Source organism: Rutilus rutilus (assembly GCF_951802725.1).
Source record: "Rutilus rutilus genome assembly, chromosome: 4".
Classification (NCBI taxonomy): Eukaryota; Metazoa; Chordata; class Actinopteri; order Cypriniformes; family Leuciscidae; genus Rutilus; species Rutilus rutilus.
Window position 1 is genome coordinate 13,311,625 of NC_140212.1, and position 7,393 is coordinate 13,319,017.

At 38.1% G+C, this 7,393-nt stretch overlaps 1 protein-coding gene across 3 annotated transcripts in view; it reads right to left on the reverse strand.

Annotated features, from left to right (window-relative positions):
* The window catches only part of sox5 (SRY-box transcription factor 5), a 198,240-nt gene extending 191,239 nt beyond the window's left edge, over window positions 1-7,001 (reverse strand). The window contains exons 1-2 of one of the 3 annotated variants that reach the window (XM_084408170.1): window positions 6,716-7,001; window positions 6,471-6,600 (exon numbers count right to left, since the gene is read on the reverse strand). The gene's annotated coding sequence lies outside the window, so the exon portion shown is untranslated. The remainder of the gene's footprint in view (window positions 1-6,470; window positions 6,601-6,715) is intronic. The other 2 variants (XM_084408178.1, XM_084408176.1) reach the window with 2 other exon arrangements.
* Between the last annotated feature and the right edge of the window lie 392 nt (window positions 7,002-7,393).

The window sequence follows — 7,393 nt, forward strand, 5'->3', positions numbered from 1 at the left end:
CCACCCACATTTTCAGTCAATGGTGGTTTGTAACAAAAGCCCCAAAAGGTTTGACATCAAAATCAACACTTAATGATTTCTCCATGGCATATCCATATGTTTTCATTTCTCTTCATTTATCACCTTTACACAAACTTTATATAAATCTTTCCCCCCATTGTATCAAACATTATGTCTCTCAAATTCTCTGAAGTCATTAAAACATTTTCATTTTCTATTACACTTTTAGATATCACCATCCAAGGAAAATGATCTTTCATCAGGTTTTATCAGGAAGAGCTTGACTTGAAAAAAGTTCCAGTCTTCTTTCTCAGCACTTCTTTAATAAAAAAAGACTGTCCTTGTTGATTTAATTTCATGTCTCTGTGCAAGTGCATCAGCATTGTCCAACGTGATATCAGCCTCTTCTATTAAGTCTTTAATTTGAACAATTTTGGCTTTTGTAAAAACTTGTATCAACCACAAAATTGTATCTCCACATAAACCATTTATCAATGGCTCTTCCAAAAACCAATTCAGAGACTGATATGACAATGATCTTTTGACCTGTACCATACACCATACTTTTCTTAAACTTTCATAAAAGGAAGAGATAGACTTCAAATTAAAACTCCTACAATCTGTCCAAAAGATATTTCTTCTAAAACCCCACCCTCCAACCTTACTTACAAAGCAACAGGCTGGTCCAAACCATGAAATACTAGGACTGTATAAAAACTTTTGGACAAACTGTAGCCTAAAGGCTACTGTCCTGCTTATAAGGTCAACAACCCCCTTGACCACCTTCTTCCTTTGGAAGGTACAGAACATTTATGAGGTAACCAATGTAATCTAATCCAAAAATAAATTGATCATCCTGACCTGTATTTACAAGAACCCCTTCAGGAGGCTCTAAAACTGTTAATCTGTGCAATAATGAGGAGGCTACTAAGTTATTAATAATCAATGCTCTCCCCCTAAAGGACATTTTAGGTAAAAAGCCATTTCCACCTTTCAAATCTTCCTTCTACATTTTCAAGAATATTTTCCCAGTTCCTTTGCATTATTATTTCATCACCCAAAAATATTCCAAGATATTTCAGACCTCTTTGTGACCAAACCATTTCACCTGGTAATACCAGTTCTCCTTCATTCCATTTTCCAACACTATATGCTGAACTTTTGGCCCAGTTTACTTTTGCAGATGAGATTTTTGCATAAATGAGATTTTTGCATAAATGTTAACAATATCAACCAGCTTGTCAATATCATCTTGTCCACTGGTTAAAACTAAAACATCATCTGCATATGCTGATAACTTTATAGGTGGAAAGGTACTCTCATCTGTATCATCTAGCATGGTTTCTATTGCTATAGAGTAAAGCATCCCTGATAAGGCGCATCCTTGTCTAATCCCCCTTTGAATTTTAAAAGGGCTACTCAAACCACCATTGATTTTCAGTACACTTTCAATATTTTCATAAAGCACTTCAAGCCAGTGAAAGCAGGTGGAAAAAACTAAAGTTTCGAACGTGTACCATAAAAACTGATGATCCACCCAATCAAACGCCTTCTCTTGATCTAGGGAAATTAGGCCACATTTTTTCCAAAACATCTTGAATTAAGGATATATTATCCACAATTGATCTATTAGGTACATAATAGGATTGATCTAAATGTATAACCTGTCCAATTACTTTCTTCAGTCTGTTCGCCAAAGCTTTTGATAAAATCTTATAATCAGTGCATAATAAAGAAAATGGCCTCCTGTTATGGCTCCTGCCACCTTTCTTGGGGAGCAAAGTTAAAACAGCTCTTCTGCAGCTTAGTGGCAGTTGTCCTTTATCCAAACTATCACTTAAAACTTTAAGTAGATCTTCTCCCAACAAATGTCAATATGCCTTATAAAAATCAACAGGCAACCCATCCAATACTTGTGCTTTACCATTCTCTGCTAATATTAAAAAGTTTGTCTATTGTTAAGGGACATATCAGTTCTGCATATGAATCTTCATTTACTTTTGGTAGATTGGACACAAATTCAGCCATTAACTGGCCATCCACAACACTGCTGGAATACAGCTCCTTATAAAAACCGACAGCCCTTTTTCGAATGTCAGAAACCTCAGTCAGAACTTTTCCATCTTCTGACCATAAACACTGAATACTTTTTCTTTGGCCATTTTTCCTTTCTAAACTGAAGAAGAACTTGGACAGGGCATCCATTTCAGAAAGACTCTGAAATCTGGATCAAACCAATGCCCCCTGAGACCTTGTACCTAATAGATCTGCTAAGGCTGCTTTTTTTCCTTTAAGAGCCCGCAATTGGTTTTGATTTGCAGAGGCAGGTTTGATTTCCACCTCAGGATTTGACAGACATCCTTCACCTTTTTGTTTCATTAAACTTTTTACTGAGTAAGTAAATAAGGAAAGATCAGGAAAATAGTCATTCCTCATTCCTTTTGTGCGCTGGAGAAAACTCATTCTTTCAAAACTGTAACCACTATGGAAAAATGTAATCACTTGCATTCAACACCTCCCCAGAACTTTTGGTAATGGTCTCATCTTGTGCCTTTTTCTTTGATGTAGTTACAATCTCACCAAGATTAGACTTCCTTTTCACTGATGGCACTTTAAATACTGCTTCGTCCTCTTTGAGTAATTCACCCACCATCTCATCAAGCTCAATATCCATTGTCTCATCTTTTTTTGAATTCATTTCTCACTACTCTTCACTCGATTACTTCCTGGTTCTTCATTGTCCACACTCAAATCCCAAACCTCACCAACTTCGCTTTCTTTTTCCACCCTCTGACCTTCATTATGACTTTGAGACCCACTTTCATCTTCTATACCATTTGATACATTTTTGTCTGGACAAAAAGTGCCCCACTTTCCCGCATCCAAAGCATTTCATGCGCTCCGTTGTTGCAAAAATTACATAATCAAAGCTATCAACTTTGAATTTAAAAGCAATATTCAGTTCATCAATATCACTCCTCAAAATCATATATACTTGTCTGCGGAAAGACACAACGTGTTTCAACAACGGGGATTTGCAGCCTAAGGGAATTTTCTTAATCGCCGAAACCAACTGTCCATATCGAGATAATTTACGTTGCAGCGCTTCGTCACTAATAAATGGAGGCACACTGGAAAGCAAAACCTTTCTCGCTGGATTAACAAGTGGGAAAACATTGATCAAATTATCATTGAGGACTATCCCGTCAACTGTCGCGTTCACTTTTTCAATTTTGTCTAAAATTACACCACAGCACCGTTCATTCTAGACGCCGAACGAATACTACTGTAACCAACCACCGCTAACACACATTCTTCGACTGAGCACTCAACTCCAACCGCCACTTTTATTCCATGCTGCATTGAGTGAGTGAGTGAGTGAGTGAGAGTGAGAGAGAGAGTGTGAGAGAGAGTGTGAGAGAGAGAGAGAGAGAGAGAGAGAGAGAGAGAGAGAGAGAGAGAGAGAGAGAGAGAGAGAGAGAGAGAGAGAGAAGTATGCTCTAGCAGGCCGCCACATGTTGAAGAATTTGTTTACCGTTTCCTGTCCTGTGATCAACACAGTTCAAACGGACAACAGAGGAGATATGGTAGGCGAAAAGGATTCTGATCTGTTCTTCTGTTCCTGAGGGTCAACGTACCTTTAAAGGGACAGTTCACCCAAAAAACGAAAACTGAAATAATTTACTCACCCTCATGTCATTGCAAACCCCTTTTATTTTATTTCTTTTGCATAATACAAAAGGAGATATTTTTTAGTGATTAATGACCTACTGCTAAGACTTAAACGATTCAGGTCCCTTTTATAACACTTTTAGGGGCCACTTACACAACACGGTTTTGCTTTTAAAAATGTAAGATGCGGGCGGGGCAGTGGAACGAAAAAAAAAACGCAAGGTGTAGAGACTTTTTTTTTTTAAAGCTTTTAACTTGAATTTTGTTTCATGCACGAGACGCTGAAAAAGATGCAATATGTGAGTACAACAGTCAAACATGTCCATCGAATGCATGTTTTCATATATAAGCGATGGAAAAGCAGCACAGTGGAATGAAAAAAATGAATACTGTGGGAATGGACAGTTTCCAGTCCCCATGTAATGGAATGGAAAAGAGCAGCAGAGCACATCTTTCAAAACTTCTCTTTTTGAGTTCTATAGAAGAAGGAAAGTTATGTGGTTGGGAATGAAATGATGGTGAGTAGTATAACCTGCCTCACGAAAATTAACTGATGACGAGATTAAAACAGAAAATGAAATCCAGGCTCTTTAGAAATTCCCCCAGAAAGAACTAAAAAATTTCTCGTTCTATCCGTTTTCTTTTTTATTGAGTTACACGGCCATGATTTTTTTCTTTTTTCTTTTGAGAGTCAGTTTAGAAGTGGCCTCGGGGATAAGGACTATATCTGGTCTATAATCCAGCTGTGCCGGAGCGATGTATTCACAGAACCGGTTAAGAGATAATCTGAAGAGCAATGTGAATTTATCTATCTGAATGACAAGAGTAAATGAGTAAGTGAGAGAGAGAGAGAGAGAGAGAGAGAGAGAGAGAGAGAGAGAGAGAGAGAAATGTTTCTCTCCCTCCCTGCAATCGGAAACCATTCCCTGATTCTGCGTGGAGATATGGAGAAACTCTGCGACTAACACGGCTTAAAATAACTCTTACGACATGATATTTTACAAAAAAAATCTTTTTTTCAATGGAAGTTTCTGTTGGAGTACTGGTATTAAAAACAGCAACATGCAAGATAGAATGTCTAGTTATGCTGTCAGAGAAGGATTCAATTCAAAACAAAGTCAATGGGTTCTGAATGAAGAAACAAAAACTGTCTCTTATAAGAGCCTGACAATGAAGAAAAAGAAAAAAAAAACAGTCATTATGGAAATTATGAGGCAAGGCTTTGAGGGTAATAGCCAAAACTCACTCTGTATAACGTGTTAATAAAACATTTGCCAAAAACGGAACAGCCTTTGTGCTTTCAACATGACCCCACTAAAAAGAGAAAATGAATTCTGACAAAACAAAAAGCATGATGGATTTCCATCAGACTTCATAGGAACTTTTTTCTCTTTTGCTTGTTAAACCCTTGTCTTTCTATTACATTACATTTCATTCCTATAATAAATTATAGAAATCACACTAGTTGATTATGACTACTTTATCACAACGTTTATGAATTTGTGAACACTAAAATCAATCACCAGCGTATTAAAGTCAACCCAGTAATATATGACTTACTTGAGCAAATTACTTCTCTCCTCTCAACAGAAGTCAGCGTTAATTTTTCATAAGATTTATGTGTGAACTCAACAGCTGGATTTTATGATGGAGTTCACTGCGATCTGTTATACAGCAGTAAGATCCATTCAAATCTTTAAAAATCATACCTTTTCTGTGCAAGTCATATTTGTGAGTGCAAAAAACTGCACATGAAAGAAATACTGTACAAAATACTGTAAAAAAAAAAAAAAGGATGGTCAGTGTAACGATTTGAACGTGTCCTGGGGTGATTGAACTTCATAAAGTTTTATTTTAGAAGTCAAACAATATTCATCTTTTATTTAAATGTCAAAGTTCCTCTTGTGTAAAATTAAGAAAATTATGTTTCTCCAAATTATGATTAAGTGCATTTCAAACCAACAATTCAGGGATGCGTTTGCAATGATATATTTTTCCATACACCGATTAACAGAAGACACCGCAACTTACTTTTCAATATATGTGAAAGTTTACTATAAATACATTTAAGCACCGTTTTGCCACATTGTTTACCACTATTGCTCATATACAATGCACATCTGCAGTAACACTGACTTCTGTTCATATTAAGTAGTTTAATTTTCCAACTTACTTCAAAGTAAGCTTTTTTTAAGCAGTGATTAAGCTTTTTTTATTATTCTGTCCTACAATTACATTTTAGCTTTACAACTTTATAAATATATTAAAGTTTACTTTTAAGTAAAAAAAAAAAAGTCTTTTTTTTACTTTCCAAAAAATAATGCACTGTCTGTGGGCTTGCAGAAAACACATTTCACTAACTCTTCAAAGATGTGTAAGAGACTAATTTAAAGTTGGGGTGAACGAATAGCAAGGATATTAGCCACATGCACACCTTTTCAGTATATGCACAGCAGCTAAATGAAAATGTATAAATAATTATGTAAAGAGCTGATAGTGAAACTGACAGCATTTGGAGTGAGATCTGCTGCGGTCTGAGGCAGGAATGATCGAGACTCGAGTTGCTGATGATTGGAGGGGAACGCGCTCTAATCCCAGCTGGATTACTCTGACTATGGAATAGGGAAAGATCGCAATAATAGCGGTCTGAGAGAGGGAGAGATCGCGGAGCTCCTGCCGGTTAGGGCGCTTAACGACATGCAGTCACGCGAGCCGAGGCTCCGCGCGCTCTCATACTGACCACATAAACACACGCACATATTACAACTTTAAGTTCAATGCGGTCTCGAATCACTCACCTAATGTTGTGTACGGCTTCGTCCACGTGTCTCGAAGGAAAACGACCCTCCGGGAGAGGTAAACAGGGTCGGGATGTTTTATTTGAGTTGATTTGCGCTGGTCTCTCAAGGACGAGGTGAAATCCCAGGGCTGGTCACACACAAACAACAACGCCAGAGCAAATTACAAAAGGCAAAGACTTGGGGGAGGAGAAGTCAATTTGTTTCGTGTTCTAAACAACAGGCTCTGAGCCAAGAGTGGTTACCTTAGCGTCAATGCTCGGCTGAGCAAAGCAAATGTGTCAAAACTGGACCATTTAAATCCAAAACACTGGGCTTGGCTAAAGCGCTACATGCAGTTCATAGCAGTTAATGTGCGCGCGCTCTACCTGAGGCGCATCGCGAGCTACAGGCGACAGCACACGACGTCTGTAGGCTACTTCTCTAAATATAATTCTCGTTCAGGTAATGTCAAATAGGTCCTGATAAACGTAGACTAAATCGTATCCCGCACGCAAAGACTACATTTGGGATGTCTAAATTTGAGAGCGCAGAGTTCAATTTTGACACACTTTCTTATTCATTCACAATTGTAGCTGCTCTTGAACGCCTCTTCACTGGGGTCTAATCAGCGCGAGCCCCTTCAGGTGCCTTATATTAAGGCGCAAATGTCAATAACCGTCATGTCATCTTCCCTCGCGAGCAACACTGACTTGTCTACGCATGAACGTCAATAAATTCTGGCTAAAATTACTGTCAGGAGTGTGTGTAAATGCTTTATACATAACCTGTGTGCCGGTGGCGCAGGGATGCGCACAGGTGTTCATCGCGCGCCCGTCATGAGCTCGTGCACTAGCAGTTTCCCACATGCGCCCTGTTTTAATTTACCTGTCAAGTCACGAGCCAGGGCATCTCTATTACACAACAACACGCTAGTGTTTTCA